General features: G+C 43.8%; 1 protein-coding gene across 1 annotated transcript in view; it reads left to right on the forward strand.

Moving 5' to 3' along the window:
- Positions 1-19,817, forward strand: part of LOC143955465 (uncharacterized) — a 230,834-nt gene that overhangs the window by 167,187 nt on the left and 43,830 nt on the right. The gene's annotated exons all lie outside the window — the stretch shown is intronic.

A 19,817-nucleotide genomic window follows, 5' to 3' on the forward strand; every position in this document is an offset into this window, starting at 1 on the left:
CAATAAACCCATGGCAGCAACAACAGATCTCCACTGCAGCCAGCATCAATAGACCCTCCAGCAACAACAGACCTCGCAGCACACCCCTTGCCATTACATACATTCAGTTCTGGAGGGGCCGGAACTCCGTTCCCATTGAAAAAAAAAAAAAGTCCTGCATATATGTGTAGTAGTTTTTACAAAAAGAGTAGGAAGTCCAGAAAAAAACATTATATAGTTCCTTACTCGTATTGTGAGAACAATTAAAAACCTCAGAATTTTGTGTATATGGCTCACACCAACCACCATTTTGCGTTTTTACCCTATACCACCATGCTTTGTGTAGGACACTTACCTCTCTCTGACCTACACACATCCCTTACATTCTTGACTGGCATCGCCCTGCATTGCTTATTTGAAACTTTACTTCCTTCTACCATGAAGTTACCTTTGTAACGATGCTTCCAATCTAAGTATGTGTAATAAACGGTAGAACAGTTTGGAAAACGTGTGCTTGTTTCTGTTCCCTCGCTGCCTTGATTCCGATGAGAGCAATTGGGAGCCACCAACCAATTCTTTCTTTAGAGCTTTGCTGTGACTAACTAAATTTTAGTCCACGATGTACTCCAAATTTGTGGGGGGGGGTTGCGGAAAAACCCATCTGGGGATCGAGCAACCTCAAGGCTCAGTAACGGCATGCAATACCAAGCTGCTGCTAACAAAGCAAACTGAATATCGGCATTAAAAAAAGGGGATCAATTCCAGAGATAAAAGGATAATTCTCCCCTCTACAAGACTCTGGTCCGGCCGCACCTGGAGTATACTGTCCAGTTCTGGGCACCAGTCCTCAGGAAGGATGTACTGGAAATGGAGCGACTACAAAGAAGGGCAACAAAGCTAATAAAGGGTCTGGAGGATATTAGTTATGAGGAAAGGTTGTGAGCTCTGAACTTATTCTCTCTGGAGAAGAGACGCCTGAGAGGGGATATGATTTCATTATACAAATACCGGACTGGTGACCCCACAATATATAAATACCGGACTGGTGACCCCACAATATATAAATACCGGACTGGTGACCCCACAATATATAAATACCAGACTGGTGACCCCACAATATATAAACACCAGACTGGTGACCCCACAATAGGGAGAAAACTTTTTTGCAAAAGGGAGTTTAGCAAGACATTTAAATACCATACTGATGACCCCACAATATATAAATACCGTACTGGTTACCCCACAATATATAAATACCGGACTGGTGACCCCACAATATATAAATACCAGACTGGTGACCCCACAATATATAAACACCAGACTGGTGACCCCACAATAGGGAGAAAACTTTTTCGCAAAAGGGAGTTTAGCAAGACCTTTAAATACCATACTGGTGACCCCACAATATATAAATATCGGACTGGTGACCCCACAATATATAAATACCGGACTGGTGACCCCACAATATATAAATACCGGACTGGTGACCCCACAATATATAAATACCGGACTGGTGACCCCACAATATATAAATACCATACTGGTGACCCCACAATATATAAATACCGGACTGGTGACCCCACAATATATAAATACCGGACTGGTGACCCCACAATATATAAATACCAGACTGGTGACCCCACAATAGGGAGAAAACTTTTTCGCAAAAGGGAGTTTAGCAAGACCTTTAAATACCATACTGGTGACCCCACAATATATAAATATCGGACTGGTGACCCCACAATATATAAATACCGGACTGGTGACCCCACAATATATAAATACCAGACTGGTGACCCCACAATATATAAATACCGGACTGGTGACCCCACAATATATAAATACCGGACTGGTGACCCCACAATATATAAATACCATACTGGTGACCCCACAATATATAAATACCGGACTGGTGACCCCACAATATATAAATACCATACTGGTTACCCCACAATATATAAATACCGGACTGGTGACCCCACAATATATAAATACCAGACTGGTGACCCCACAATATATAAATATCGGACTGGTGACCCCACAATATATAAATACCATACTGGTGACCCCACAATATATAAATATCGGACTGGTGACCCCACAATATATAAATACCAGACTGGTGACCCCACAATATATAAATACCATACTGGTGACCCCACAATATATAAATACCAGACTGGTGACCCCACAATATATAAATACCGTACTGGTGACCCCACAATATATAAATACCGTACTGGTGACCCCACAATATATAAATACCATACTGGTTACCCCACAATATATAAATACCGGACTGGTGACCCCACAATATATAAATACCAGACTGGTGACCCCACAATATATAAATACCGTACTGGTGACCCCACAATATATAAATACCGTACTGGTGACCCCACAATATATAAATATCGGACTGGTGACCCCACAATATATAAATACCGGACTGGTGACCCCACAATATATAAATATCGGACTGGTGACCTCACAATATATAAATACCGGACTGGTGACCCCACAATATATAAATACCAGACTGGTGACCTCACAATATATAAATACCATACTGGTGACCCCACAATATATAAATACCGGACTGGTGACCCCACAATATATAAATATCGGACTGGTGACCCCACAATATATAAATACCGTACTGGTGACCCCACAATATATAAATACCGTACTGGTGACCCCACAATATATAAATACCGGACTGGTGACCCCACAATATATAAATACCGTACTGGTGACCCCACAATATATAAATACCGGACTGGTGACCCCACAATATATAAATACCATACTGGTTACCCCACAATATATAAATACCGTACTGGTGACCCCACAATATATAAATACCGGACTGGTGACCCCACAATATATAAATACCGGACTGGTGACCCCACAATATATAAATACCAGACTGGTGACCCCACAATATATAAATATCGGACTGGTGACCCCACAATATATAAATACCGTACTGGTGACCCCACAATATATAAATACCAGACTGGTGACCCCACAATATAGAAATACCGTACTGGTGACCCCACAATATATAAATATCGGACTGGTGACCCCACAATATATAAATACCATACTGGTGACCCCACAATATATAAATATCGGACTGGTGACCCCACAATATATAAATACCGGACTGGTGACCCCACAATATAGAAATACCATACTGGTGACCCCACAATATATAAATACCAGACTGGTGACCCCACAATATAGAAATACCGGACTGGTGACCCCCCAATATATAAATACTGTACTGGTGACCCCACAATATATAAATACCAGACTGGTGACCCCACAATATAGAAATACCGGACTGGTGACCCCACAATATATAAATATCTGACTGGTGACCCCACAATAGGGAGAAAACTTTTTCGCAAAAGGGAGTTTAGCAAGACCTTTAAATACCATACTGGTGACCCCACAATATATAAATACCGGACTGGTGACCCCACAATATATATAAGTATCGGACTGGTGACCCCACAATATATAAATACCGGACTGGTGACCCCACAATATATAAATACCGTACTGGTGACCCCACAATATATAAATATCGGACTGGTGACCCCACAATATATAAATACCGTACTGGTGACCCCACAATATATAAATACCATACTGGTGACCCCACAATATATAAATATCGGACTGGTGACCCCACAATATATAAATACCGTACTGGTGACCCCACAATATATAAATACCGTACTGGTGACCCCACAATATATAAATACCGGACTGGTGACCCCACAATATATAAATACCGTACTGGTGACCCCACAATAGGGAGAAAACTTTTTCGCAAAAGTGAGTTTAGCAAGACATTGAAATACCATACTGGTGACCCCACAATATATAAATATCTGACTGGTGACCCCACAATATATAAATACCATACTGGTGACCCCACAATATATAAATACCGGACTGGTGACCCCACAATATATAAATACCATACTGGTTACCCCACAATATATAAATACTGGACTGGTGACCCCACAATATATAAATACCGGACCGGTGACTCCACAATATATAAATACCGGACTGGTGACCCCACAATATATAAATACCGGACCGGTGACTCCACAATATATAAATACCGGACTGGTGACCCCACAATATATAAATACCATACTGGTGACTCCACAATATATAAATACCATACTGGTGACCCCACAATAGGGAGAAAACTTTTTCGCAAAAGGGAGTTTAGCAAGACCTTTAAATACCATACTGGTTACCCCACAATATATAAATACCGGACTGGTGACCCCACAATATATAAATATCAGACTGGAGACCCCACAATATATAAATATCAGACTGGAGACCCCACAATATATAAATACCGTACTAGTGACCCCACAATATATAAATACCGGACTGGTGACCCCACAATATATAAATACCATACTGGTGACCCCACAATATATAAATATCAGACTGGAGACCCCACAATATATAAATACCGGACTGGTGACCCCACAATATATAAATACCGGACTGGTGACCCCACAATATATAAATATCGGACTGGTGACCCCACAATATATAAATACCGTACTGGTGACCCCACAATATATAAATACCGTACTGGTGACCCCACAATATATAAATACCAGACTGGTGACCCCCCAATATATAAATACCGTACTGGTGACCCCACAATATATAAATACCAGACTGGTGACCCCACAATATATAAATACCGGACTGGTGACCCCCCAATATATAAATACCGTACTGGTGACCCCACAATATATAAATACCAGACTGGTGACCCCACAATATAGAAATACCGTACTGGTGACCCCACAATATATAAATACCATACTGGTGACCCCACAATATATAAATATCGGACTGGTGACCCCACAATATATAAATACCATACTGGTGACCCCACAATATATAAATACCGGACTGGTGACCCCACAATATATAAATACCGGACTGGTGACCCCACAATATATAAATACCGGACTGGTGACCCCACAATATATAAATACCAGACTGGTGACCCCACAATATAGAAATACCGGACTGGTGACCCCACAATATATAAATACCAGACTGGTGACCCCACAATATATAAATACCGGACTGGTGACCCCACAATATATAAATACCATACTGGTGACCCCACAATATATAAATACCAGACTGGTGACCCCCCAATATATAAATACTGTACTGGTGACCCCACAATATATAAATATCGGACTGGTGACCCCACAATATATAAATACCGTACTGGTGACCCCACAATATATAAATACCGTACTGGTGACCCCACAATATATAAATACCGGACTGGTGACCCCACAATATATAAATACCGGACTGGTGACCCCACAATATATAAATACCATACTGGTGACCCCACAATATATAAATACCATACTGGTTACCCCACAATATATAAATACCGGACTGGTGACCCCACAATAGGGAGAAAACTTTTTCGCAAAAGGGAGTTTAGCAAGACCTTTAAATACCATACTGGTGACCCCACAATATATAAATACTGGACTGGTGACCCCACAATATATAAATACCGGACCGGTGACTCCACAATATATAAATACCGGACTGGTGACCCCACAATATATAAATACCATACTGGTGACCCCACAATATATAAATACCGGACTGGTGACCCCACAATATATAAATACCATACTGGTGACCCCACAATATATAAATACCATACTGGTGACCCCACAATAGGGAGAAAACTTTTTCGCAAAAGGGAGTTTAGCAAGACCTTTAAATACCATACTGGTGACCCCACAATATATAAATACCGGACTGGTGACCCCACAATATATAAATACCGGACTGGTGACCCCACAATATATAAATACCGGACTGGTGACCCCACAATAGGGAGAAAACTTTTTCGCAAAAGTGAGTTTAGCAAGACATTGAAATACCATACTGGTGACCCCACAATATATAAATATCTGACTGGTGACCCCACAATATATAAATACCGGACTGGTGACCCCACAATATATAAATATCTGACTGGTGACCCCACAATATATAAATACCGTACTGGTGACCCCACAATATATAAATACCATACTGGTTACCCCACAATATATAAATACTGGACTGGTGACCCCACAATATATAAATACCGGACCGGTGACTCCACAATATATAAATACCAGACTGGTGACCCCACAATATATAAATACCATACTGGTGACCCCACAATATATAAATACCATACTGGTGACTCCACAATATATAAATACCAGACTGGTGACCCCACAATATATAAATACCGGACTGGTGACCCCACAATATATAAATACCATACTGGTGACCCCACAATATATAAATACCAGACTGGTGACCCCACAATATATAAATACCGGACTGGTGACCCCACAATATATAAATACCGTACTGGTGACCCCACAATATATAAATATCGGACTGGTGACCCCACAATATATAAATACCGTACTGGTGACCCCACAATATATAAATACCATACTGGTGACCCCACAATATATAAATATCGGACTGGTGACCCCACAATATATAAATACCGTACTGGTGACCCCACAATATATAAATACCATACTGGTGACCCCACAATATATAAATACCGTACTGGTGACCCCACAATATATAAATACCGGACTGGTGACCCCACAATATATAAATATCGGACTGGTGACCCCACAATATATAAATACCGTACTGGTGACCCCACAATATATAAATACCGTACTGGTGACCCCACAATATATAAATACCGGACTGGTGACCCCACAATATATAAATACCATACTGGTGACCCCACAATATATAAATACCATACTGGTGACCCCACAATATATAAATACCGGACTGGTGACCCCACAATATATAAATACCGGACTGGTGACCCCACAATATATAAATACCGGACTGGTGACCCCACAATAGGGAGAAAACTTTTTCGCAAAAGTGAGTTTAGCAAGACATTGAAATACCATACTGGTGACCCCACAATATATAAATATCTGACTGGTGACCCCACAATATATAAATACTGGACTGGTGACCCCACAATATATAAATACCGGACCGGTGACTCCACAATATATAAATACCGGACTGGTGACCCCACAATATATAAATACCGGACTGGTGACTCCACAATATATAAATACCATACTGGTGACCCCACAATATATAAATACCATACTGGTTACCCCACAATATATAAATACTGGACTGGTGACCCCACAATATATAAATACCGGACTGGTGACTCCACAATATATAAATACCGGACTGGTGACCCCACAATATATAAATACCGGACTGGTGACCCCACAATATATAAATACCATACTGGTGACCCCACAATATATAAATATCAGACTGGAGACCCCACAATATATAAATACCGGACTGGTGACCCCACAATATATAAATATCAGACTGGAGACCCCACAATATATAAATATCAGACTGGAGACCCCACAATATATAAATACCGTACTAGTGACCCCACAATATATAAATACCGGACTGGTGACCCCACAATATATAAATACCATACTGGTGACCCCACAATATATAAATATCAGACTGGAGACCCCACAATATATAAATACCGTACTAGTGACCCCACAATATATAAATACCGGACTGGTGACCCCACAATATATAAATACCGGACTGGTGACCCCACAATATATAAATACCGGACTGGTGACCCCACAATATATAAATATCGGACTGGTGACCCCACAATATATAAATACCGTACTGGTGACCCCACAATATATAAATACCGGACTGGTGACCCCCCAATATATAAATACCGTACTAGTGACCCCCCAATATATAAATACCGTACTAGTGACCCCACAATATATAAATACCGTACTAGTGACCCCACAATATATAAATACCGGACTGGTGACCCCACAATATATAAATACCAGACTGGTGACCCCACAATATAGAAATACCGTACTGGTGACCCCACAATATATAAATACCATACTGGTGACCCCACAATATATAAATATCGGACTGGTGACCCCACAATATATAAATACCATACTGGTGACCCCACAATATATAAATACCGGACTGGTGACCCCACAATATATAAATACCGGACTGGTGACCCCACAATATATAAATACCAGACTGGTGACCCCACAATATAGAAATACCGGACTGGTGACCCCACAATATATAAATACCAGACTGGTGACCCCACAATATATAAATACCGGACTGGTGACCCCACAATATATAAATACCATACTGGTGACCCCACAATATATAAATACCAGACTGGTGACCCCACAATATAGAAATACCGGACTGGTGACCCCCCAATATATAAATACTGTACTGGTGACCCCACAATATATAAATACCAGACTGGTGACCCCACAATATAGAAATACCGGACTGGTGACCCCACAATATATAAATATCTGACTGGTGACCCCACAACATATAAATACCGTACTAGTGACCCCACAATAGGGAGAAAACTTTTTCGCAAAAGGGAGTTTAGCAAGACCTTTAAATACCATACTGGTGACCCCACAATATATATAAATATCGGACTGGTGACCCCACAATATATAAATACCGGACTGGTGACCCCACAATATATATAAATATCGGACTGGTGACCCCACAATATATAAATACCGTACTGGTGACCCCACAATATATAAATACCATACTGGTGACCCCACAATATATAAATATCGGACTGGTGACCCCACAATATATAAATACCGTACTGGTGACCCCACAATATATAAATACCGGACTGGTGACCCCACAATATATAAATATCGGACTGGTGACCCCACAATATATAAATACCGTACTGGTGACCCCACAATATATAAATACCGTACTGGTGACCCCACAATATATAAATACCGGACTGGTGACCCCACAATATATAAATACCATACTGGTGACCCCACAATATATAAATACCATACTGGTGACCCCACAATAGGGAGAAAACTTTTTCGCAAAAGGGAGTTTAGCAAGACCTTTAAATACCATACTGGTGACCCCACAATATATAAATACCGGACTGGTGACCCCACAATATATAAATACCGGACTGGTGACCCCACAATATATAAATACCATACTGGTTACCCCACAATATATAAATACCGGACTGGTGACCCCACAATATATAAATACCGGACCGGTGACTCCACAATATATAAATACCGGACTGGTGACCCCACAATATATAAATACCATACTGGTGACCCCACAATATATAAATACCGGACTGGTGACCCCACAATATATAAATACCATACTGGTGACCCCACAATATATAAATACCATACTGGTGACCCCACAATAGGGAGAAAACTTTTTCGCAAAAGGGAGTTTAGCAAGACCTTTAAATACCATACTGGTGACCCCACAATATATAAATACCGGACTGGTGACCCCACAATATATAAATACCGGACTGGTGACCCCACAATATATAAATACCGGACTGGTGACCCCACAATATATAAATACCATACTGGTGACCCCACAATATATAAATACCGGACTGGTGACCCCACAATATATAAATACCATACTGGTGACCCCACAATATATAAATACCATACTGGTGACCCCACAATAGGGAGAAAACTTTTTCGCAAAAGGGAGTTTAGCAAGACCTTTAAATACCATACTGGTGACCCCACAATATATAAATACCGGACTGGTGACCCCACAATATATAAATACCGGACTGGTGACCCCACAATATATAAATACCATACTGGTGACCCCACAATAGGGAGAAAACTTTTTCGCAAAAGTGAGTTTAGCAAGACATTGAAATACCATACTGGTGACCCCACAATATATAAATATCTGACTGGTGACCCCACAATATATAAATACCGTACTGGTGACCCCACAATATATAAATACCATACTGGTTACCCCACAATATATAAATACTGGACTGGTGACCCCACAATATATAAATACCGGACCGGTGACTCCACAATATATAAATACCGGACTGGTGACCCCACAATATATAAATACCGGACCGGTGACTCCACAATATATAAATACCGGACTGGTGACCCCACAATATATAAATACCATACTGGTGACCCCACAATATATAAATACCATACTGGTGACTCCACAATATATAAATACCAGACTGGTGACCCCACAATATATAAATACCGGACTGGTGACCCCACAATATATAAATACCATACTGGTGACCCCACAATATATAAATACCGGACTGGTGACCCCACAATATATAAATACCATACTGGTGACCCCACAATATATAAATACCATACTGGTGACCCCACAATATATAAATACCATACTGGTTACCCCACAATATATAAATACCGGACTGGTGACCCCACAATATATAAATACCGGACTGGTGACCCCCCAATATATAAATACCGTACTGGTGACCCCACAATAGGGAGAAAACTTTTTCGCAAAAGGGAGTTTAGCAAGACCTTTAAATACCATACTGGTGACCTCACAGTATATAAATACCGTACTGGTGACCCCACAATATATAAATACCGTACTGGTGACCCCACAATATATAAATACCGTACTGGTGACCCCACAATATATAAATACCATACTGGTGACCCCACAATAGGGAGAAAACTTTTTCGCAAAAGGGAGTTTAGCAAGACCTTTAAATACCATACTGGTGACCTCACAGTATATAAATACCGTACTGGTGACCCCACAATATATAAATACCGTACTGGTGACCCCACAATATATAAATACCGGACTGGTGACCCCACAATATATAAATATCGGACTGGTGACCCCACAATATATAAATACCGGACTGGTGACTCCACAATATATAAATACCATACTGGTGACCCCACAATATATAAATACCGGACTGGTGACCCCACAATATATAAATACCATACTGGTGACCCCACAATATATAAATACCATACTGGTGACCCCACAATAGGGAGAAAACTTTTTCGCAAAAGGGAGTTTAGCAAGACCTTTAAATACCATACTGGTGACCCCACAATATATAAATACCGGACTGGTGACCCCACAATATATAAATACCGGACTGGTGACCCCACAATATATAAATACCATACTGGTTACCCCACAATATATAAATACCGGACTGGTGACCCCACAATAGGGAGAAAACTTTTTCGCAAAAGTGAGTTTAGCAAGACATTGAAATACCATACTGGTGACCCCACAATATATAAATATCTGACTGGTGACCCCACAATATATAAATACCGTACTGGTGACCCCACAATATATAAATACCGGACTGGTGACCCCACAATATATAAATACCATACTGGTTACCCCACAATATATAAATACTGGACTGGTGACCCCACAATATATAAATACCGGACCGGTGACTCCACAATATATAAATACCGGACTGGTGACCCCACAATATATAAATACCATACTGGTGACTCCACAATATATAAATACCATACTGGTGACCCCACAATAGGGAGAAAACTTTTTCGCAAAAGGGAGTTTAGCAAGACCTTTAAATACCATACTGGTGACCCCACAATATATAAATACCGGACTGGTGACCCCACAATATATAAATACCGGACTGGTGACCCCACAATATATAAATACCGGACTGGTGACCCCACAATATATAAATACCATACTGGTGACCCCACAATATATAAATACCGGACTGGTGACCCCACAATATATAAATACCGGACTGGTGACCCCACAATATATAAATACCATACTGGTGACCCCACAATAGGGAGAAAACTTTTTCGCAAAAGGGAGTTTAGCAAGACCTTTAAATACCATACTGGTGACCCCACAATATATAAATACCGGACTGGTGACCCCACAATAGGGAGAAAACTTTTTCGCAAAAGGGAGTTTAACAAGACTCGTGACCACTCATTAAAATTAGAAGAAAAGAGGTTTAACCTTAAACTACATTCTTTACTGTAAGAGTGGCAAGGATGTGGAATTCCCTTCCACAGGCGGTGGTCTCAGCGGGGGGAGCAGTGATCGTTTAAAAAAAAAATATTAGATAAGCACTTGAACGACCGCAACATACAGGGATATACAATGTAATACGGACATATAATCGCACATATAGGTTGGACTTGTGTCTTTTTTCAAACCTCACCTACTATGTAACTATGTAAGGTCATGAGCCTATGAACCAGAGTGAGAATTATTTCTTCAAAAAGTATTTGTCATGCAGCAATCGGAAATACCATCAACGCATTTCGTGGCACTGTAATGGGCACTTCCGCAGGTTAGGTAACACCATAGACAGGGCCAGATTTAGCCTGTCTGATATGGAATACCAGCAAAAGAAATTCAGGGAGGCTTATCGCCAACACTGTATGTAAGTCACCAACAGTCGAGACCGAGTTGATGAGAGGGCTGCCCGTACACCACTTGTCCTGTTTCCCCTGATGATGACTGGGTATAACAGGGCAGAGAGTGGCACGGGTGCCTGTTGGAGATCTGGTTTGGAATATCTTGGTAGCAGATGCGGAGCTGAAGCAGACCAGCTGGCAGCAGGCGGATAGTGGATCTCCGAAGTGTAGTCAGACAGGCGGAGGTCAGCAATAACCGGGAACCAGGAGAAGAGTCAGAAGCCAAGCCAAGGTCAAGCAAGCAGAAGTACTAGAACAGCAACCCAGAAGCAGGGTAAGATCACAAGCCAGAGTCAGCAACAGAGGTTCAGGAACAAGCAGGATAAGGCCACAAGCAGAAGGAGCTGACTACCACTCAGCAATAAACCTAAGTCCTGTAAGGCTTTAAATAGGCTACTGGGCGTCAAAGTCAATCAAAAAAGCACGATCACACACACATGAGCGCTCGTACGAGCATGTGTATGCGCACGTGCTCGTATAGATGCACACAGGGTCCTAATGCTAGGCAACGCTCTATGGACTGTTTTGCTCACGTGAGCATTCCTGTGCTCCCCCTTGTCCTGCCTCTGCACTTCTCCTGCATCTGCTTCTGGGTGCCCTGATTCTCCAATGGTATGATCCCCTGCCAACCGACACTGGAGAAGCTGGCATCTGTCCCTGCCAGCTGCCTGAAAATTGTTTTAGTGTCAGAACTTTTTCCAGCATAGGGTGCCAAGACACAGACCAGAACTCCGGGACCTAGTTGAAATTACAGGAAGGTCCCTCAGGATCAGGGGTGGTTGGGAGGTATTCTTAACATCTATAGAAGACCCTTATCTAGGATAAGGGTCTGGTATACTGTATGTAACGCAGCCCCTAAGGAGCCATAGGTAAAACTTGGATCCGCCACCCTACACAGCCAGGCACACCGAATTTTCAGTCTCCCAAAGTCAGAAAACATTCCAGGACTTTTTTTGTAATATATTGAGGGGATTAAAACTTGGATGGGGAGTAGGAGTATTATGGGATGCCCACTTGACTTAGACAACTTCAGGGACAACTCTTCCTATATACAATCTATATACACTCCTCGGCTTCCTCCAGCACACGTGCTTGTAGAACTCCACTGGCACACTTATAAAAATAATCTGACATGGCACTCAGATTTTTGGGCAACATCCTGTTATAGGAAGGAGCCCAAGGCCCCTTTAAATGTGTAGCAAAAGTCGAGTGTCCAGCTTACCTGTGGCTACTGTTCCCAGCACCACCTCTTCGGGCACTGCCAACCTGCCTGGCTGCAGCTGCCTCTTTCACTAGCCCTCCTGGCTACTTCTCCACAGTCCTCCCAGACTGACACTCTCTCTCTCTCGCTCACTCCCCAGCCCACCCGCCTGATTTCTCAGGAGATCTCCCGGATGTGCTGACCTGCTCCTGCTGTCCTCTCCTTGCTCCCATGCCTCCAGGAAGGATTCCTCTATGTGTTTGTTGTAGAGGGTCCCTCGAGCACACTTGCCCCAGACCGGAGGTCACCTCCTGTCCCAGACTAGGGGGCACCCTCAAGGGCCACCGAAAGCCTCCTCAGTTCTCCTTCTTCATCTTCCACCCCACTGCCCCTGCAGACATGACTCATGTCTATTTATGAGGTGGCCCATTTTGCTGGGGATTGGCCGAGGCTCTAATCAATACTCTAATCAGCTCCTTATAGACTTCACACAAATAGAGCTTTCTTTTGGTGGTATTTGATCACCCTCTACTTCTGGAAGCTTCTCCAAGGTTCCAGAAAGCAGGGGGAGTCTCCAGAGATGCTGCTTGCTGAGTCATCCAGCCTACTTGAATCACTAATTTCTGACCTAGATTCAACCCGGGCCTGGCTCTCAGTCAAGCCAAATTTTTGTACTCTACAACTATATACACTAGCACAGTGATGGCGAACCTTGGCATGCCAGATGTTTTGGAATTACCTTTGCCATGATGCACAACTATACTGCAGAGCGCATGAGCATCATGGGAAATGTAGTTCCAAAACATCTGGGGTGCCAAGGTTTCGCGCATCATTGCACTAGCACACTAGAGGGTGCTACATGTAGATGAATGGAATCCCTGGTTGCTTGTGAGGAGCCACTGGTGGTTCACCTCATGCTGAGTGCAGGAGAAGTGCGTGCACATAGTTTCAAAGTTAGTTAGGTTGAATAAAGACACCAGTCCATCCAGTTCAACCTGAGTGAGTGTCTACAATTGTCCCCATCCCTGTACATTGCACACTCATGTTGGTCCCTACCCTCAAGGAGCCCACAATCCAAGGTCTCCATTCATATCCTAGGGCCAATTTTGAACAGAAGCCAATTAACCTACCTGCATGTCTTTGGATTGTGGGAGGAAACCGGAGTACCCAGGAGGAAACCCACGCAGGCACAGGGAGAACATGCAAACTCCAGGCAGGTAGTGTCGTTGGTTGGGATTTGAACCAGCGACTCTTCTTACTGCTTGGATGAGAGTGCTAACCACTACACCACTGTGCCTCCATGATAAGTTGTTTGGGTTTTGGTGTGGGACATAACTGACCTGGGTGCGTGCGCAGGCCAGTGTGTTTCAACCCTTTCCAACAAGGTGTGCACAATACATTTCAAAAGTGTCTCTATGCTTGGCTTCAGTACATCTGTGACCACATGAATGTATTGCAATGGTTGCCCCATAGGGTAATATGCAGAAGAAAGCAACACCTGCCAGGCTCCATAATTAAGGCCAAAACCCTAGTAACCATTCGCAGTGGTGGTCTGGATGGCACGCTCTGGTGGACAAAACACTACAAATACTGAAAGGTGTACATACCAAACAGTTTTCGGGTGGGCATTCTCCCAAGGAGTCTTCAGATGACAAGATTCCAACATTGGGTGTCTCAAGGTGAGGGACCTGTAAACCACACTTACGAAGTATACAAGGTGGCTGGAGAGTGCCCCAAGCAAAAAGGTCACAGGTTGGCCCTGCAATCTTCATCATGATGGGGTCTGGATATGGCCTCCAAGGCTATCAAATGTACCAACCTACCTGGAAAAACTGCAGGGTCCAACCAACGATCTGTGTGTTCACACCGGCCATGCAGGGCTGGACTGGGACAGAAATTTGGCCCTGGACTTGATCCAGACCGGCCCACTTACATTTTGAGTGTCCCATCAGCAGCCCACTTACATGAGAGTGTCCCATTACCAGCCCCCTTACATCAGAGTGTCCCTTCAGCACCCCCTTACATGAAAGTGTCCCATCAGCACCCCTTTACATGAGAGTGTCCCATCAGCACCCCCTTACATGAAAGTGTCCCATCAGCACCCCCTTACATGAAAGTGTCCCATCAGCACCCCCTTACATGAGAGTGTCCCATCAGCACCCCCTTACATGAGAGTGTCCCATCAGCACCCCCTTACATGAGAGTGTCCCATCAGCACCCCCTTACATCAGAGTGTCCCATCAGCAGCCCCCTTACATCAGAGAGTCCCATCAGCACCTCCCTTACATCAGAGTGTCCCATCAGCACCTCCCTTACATCAGAGTGTCCCATCACCACCCCCTTACATCAGAGTGTCCCATCACCAGCCCCCTTACATCAGAGTGTCCCATCACCAGCCCCCTTACATCAGAGTGGCCCACTGAGCCATCGGCCCACCGGGAAATTCCCGGTAGTCCCGATGGCCAGTACATGCCTGCGGCCATGGGAAATCCAAACCTTCTGCAGCTGATACTACCAACTGAGTCTTGTCGGCAGATGACAGTAAAACCAGGCAGTACATGAAGGTGTATGGATGTGTGTGACATTGATGTTTGAAAGGTAAGTCTATCTCCCTTACGTAGTCAATATCATATTCATAGAAGGGCGTCATGAGCACCTGCACACAATCAACCACCCAAGGTGACGACGTAATAGTCCACTTTAACCGCTTGACCTCTGGAAGGCTTTCCCCCCCTTCATGACCAGACCATTCTGTGCAACTCAGCACTGCGCTACTTTACGGTGACCCGAGGAAATGCGTGTGTACCGGTGGTAAAGGGATATGTAGTCGATGCTTCTGAGTGCTGACAGGGGATGGATCCCATCCTGGTTCCTAAGAAAGCTTCAAAGAACAATGGGGTGGTCCCTATAAAAGTCTAGGTGTCCTGGAGCTTTAAGTAGAGTGGCAACCTCAGCCTGAACCCCCAAAAAGGTCACACCCTGGTGGAGGAAGTCCAGGCTGGTGGTGGCCAATCTACTTACTGCTCCAGGACCACCTAGACGATGCGACTTCTAGTTGCCACCCCATTGTTCTTTGAACCTGCCAATTGTGTGGTCATCTAACACTGTACCCAAATGTAAATTATATCATTTTTTTTTTTCACACAAATAGAGCTTTCTTTTGGTGGTGTTTGATCACCTCTGGGGTTTTTTTTTATTTTTTATTATATAATTAAAAAAAAAAAAAATCAACAATTTTGAAAAAAATTTAATAATAATTTTCAACATTCTGTTATAAATCCAATTAAATCAAAATTTCCCCACAAATTTAGACGCAAGATGTATTCCGCTACATACAAGAGCTGGCGGAATAATATCCGAATTTCCAATTTTTTTTTTGAATTTTCAAAATTCGAAAATCCGATAATTTGAAAATCTGAAAGAAAAAAAAAGAAAGAAAATCCGTAAAATTCGGCATAACTAACTATTAAATTATAGGTATTGGAATTTCCTTTGCAAATTTGGCTGTTTGTGAATGTAACGAATTTTGACAAGTTCGTTAATTCCGAAATTTCTGAATTTTTCCGAATTTTTACATTTCTGAAAATTTGAAAATCCGAATATAAGAATGAAAATTCGAAAATCTGAAATAATAACTAACCAATAATATCAATTAAATTATAGGTATTGGAATTTCTTTTTAAATTTGGCTGTTAGTGAACGTAACGAGTACAAATTTAATCCAAAGTTACGAATTATCTGAAATAACAAATGCCGCATCTATGGAAATGGAACGTAACGATCTAATAATAATAAGTAACAATAATAATAATAAAACCTTTTTATTATTATTATTTATCATTAATTTCTCCCATTTGTTTAGATACAGCATTCGTTATTTCGGATAATTCGTAACTTCGGATTACATTTTCGTAACTTCGGATTAAATTCGTACTCGTTACGTTCACTAACAGCCAAATTTAAAAAGAAATCCCAATACCTATAATTTAATAGCTATTATTAGTTATTATTTCAGATTTTCGAAATTTCATTCTTATTTTCGGATTTTCAGAAATGGAAAAATTCGGAAAAATTCTGAAATTTTGGAATTAACAAACTTGTCGAAATTCGTTAAATGAATTGCACATGTCTAGTGATCGGGGGGCTGATCGTGCTAACGCTGCATTTTTCGGGGATCACTAGTATAGTTCTGACCGTGATCAAGATACAGGTCCACACGGACACTATACTTATAATGGTGGTGATCAGCGCCTTAGGCCGCGTACACACGCGCGGACTGTTTGCCCAACCTTGTTCGTCAAACAGTTTCGGCAAACAGTCCGCTCAAAATTTGCATGAGCGGACTTGCCCACACACGAGCGGACTGTTTCAACGAACTGTTTGCCAAACAGTCCGCTCAACTTTTGAAATGAACGGACTCGCCCACGTAAGGCGGAGGCAAATCCGCCCATTTCGAGCGCGTGTACAGGTAGGCGGGGCCCGCGAAGGAGACGTCGCGGGCTCCGCCGCCTGGAATGGGCTTAAATGGGAACCCCAACGCCGAAAAAAATCGGCGTGGGGGTTCCCCCAAAGTCCACACCAGACCCTTGTCCGAGCACGCTACCCGGCCGGCCAGGAAAGGGGGGCGAGCGAGCGCGCCCCCCCTCCTGAGCCGTACCAGGCCGCGTGCCCTCAACATGGGGGGTGCCTTGGGGAAGGGGGGGCCGCGCGGCCCCCCCACCCCAAAGCACCTTGTCCCCATGTTGATGAGGACAAGGGCCTCTTCCCGACAACCCTGGCCGTTGGTTGTCGGGGTCTGCGGGCGGGGGGCTTATCGGAATCCGGGAGCCACCTTTAAGAAGGGGGCCCCCGGATACCGGCCCCCCACCCTATGTGAATGAGTATGGGGTACAATGTACCCCTACCCATTCACCTGTGAAATAAAGTACAAAAAAAACACAACACAGGGGAAAAAATATTTTATTGCACAGCTCCGGGGGTCTTCCGTCTTCGGGGGTCTTCTCGCCGGACTCCTCCGCTATGTGTGTGTAGCTCTTTTGCTAGCGGAGGAGTCCGGCTTTCTTCCTCCCCGCCGCCGGCCTCTTCTCCCGACTTCGGGGGTCTTGTCCCCCCTCTTCGGTTCTTCTGCCGGGCCACCGCGCCTTCTTGTAGCTCTTTTGCAGGCGGTGGCCCGGTCTTCTGTCGCCGCTGCCTTCCGTTCTTCTGTCGCCGCCTTCGGTTCTTCTGCCGGGCCACCGCGCCTTCTTGTAGCTCTTTTACAGGCGGTGGCCCGGTCTTCTGTCGCCGCTGTCGCTGTCGCCGTCGCCGCCTTCCGTTCTTGTTCTTCTTCTTGTTCTTCTTCTTCTTCTCCAGGCGATGTTGACACGTCGCTCCCTCCGGCCGGAATGCCAGAGCCGCGCTGTGCGGTCACTTATATAGTGACAATGGGGCGGGGTCACATGGTATATGTCACATGGGTTGGTCACATGGGTTGATGTCACATGGGGACTATGACATCGTAAGGGGGCGGGGTCACCATGTGACCAACCCATGTGACATATACCATGTGACACCGCCCCATTGTCACTATATAAGTGGCAGCGGAGCGTGTCCCTGGCATTGCGGCCGGAGGGAGCGACGTGTCAACATCGCCTGGAGAAGAAGAAGAAGAACAAGAAGAAGAACAAGAACGGAAGGCGGCGACAGAAGACCGGGCCACCGCCTGTAAAAGAGCTACAAGAAGGCGCGGTGGCCCGGCAGAAGAACCGAAGGCGGCGACAGAAGAACGGAAGGCAGCGGCGACAGAAGACCGGGCCACCGCCTGCAAAAGAGCTACAAGAAGGCGCGGTGGCCCGGCAGAAGAACCGAAGAGGGGGACAAGACCCCCGAAGTCGGGAGAAGAGGCCGGCGGCGGGGAGGAAGAAAGCCGGACTCCTCCGCTAGCAAAAGAGCTACACACACATAGCGGAGGAGTCCGGCGAGAAGACCCCCGAAGACGGAAGACCCCCGGAGCTGTGCAATAAAATATTTTTTCCCCTGTGTTGTGTTTTTTTTTGTACTTTATTTCACAGGTGAATGGGTAGGGGTACATTGTACCCCATACTCATTCACATAGGGTGGGGGGCCGGTATCCGGATTCCGATAAGCCCCCC

The sequence above is a fragment of the Lithobates pipiens genome, unplaced genomic scaffold (genome assembly GCF_037356315.1).
Source record: "Lithobates pipiens isolate NorthernLeopardFrog02 unplaced genomic scaffold, aLitPip1_a1.2 Scaffold_35, whole genome shotgun sequence".
NCBI lineage: Eukaryota > Metazoa > Chordata > Amphibia > Anura > Ranidae > Lithobates > Lithobates pipiens.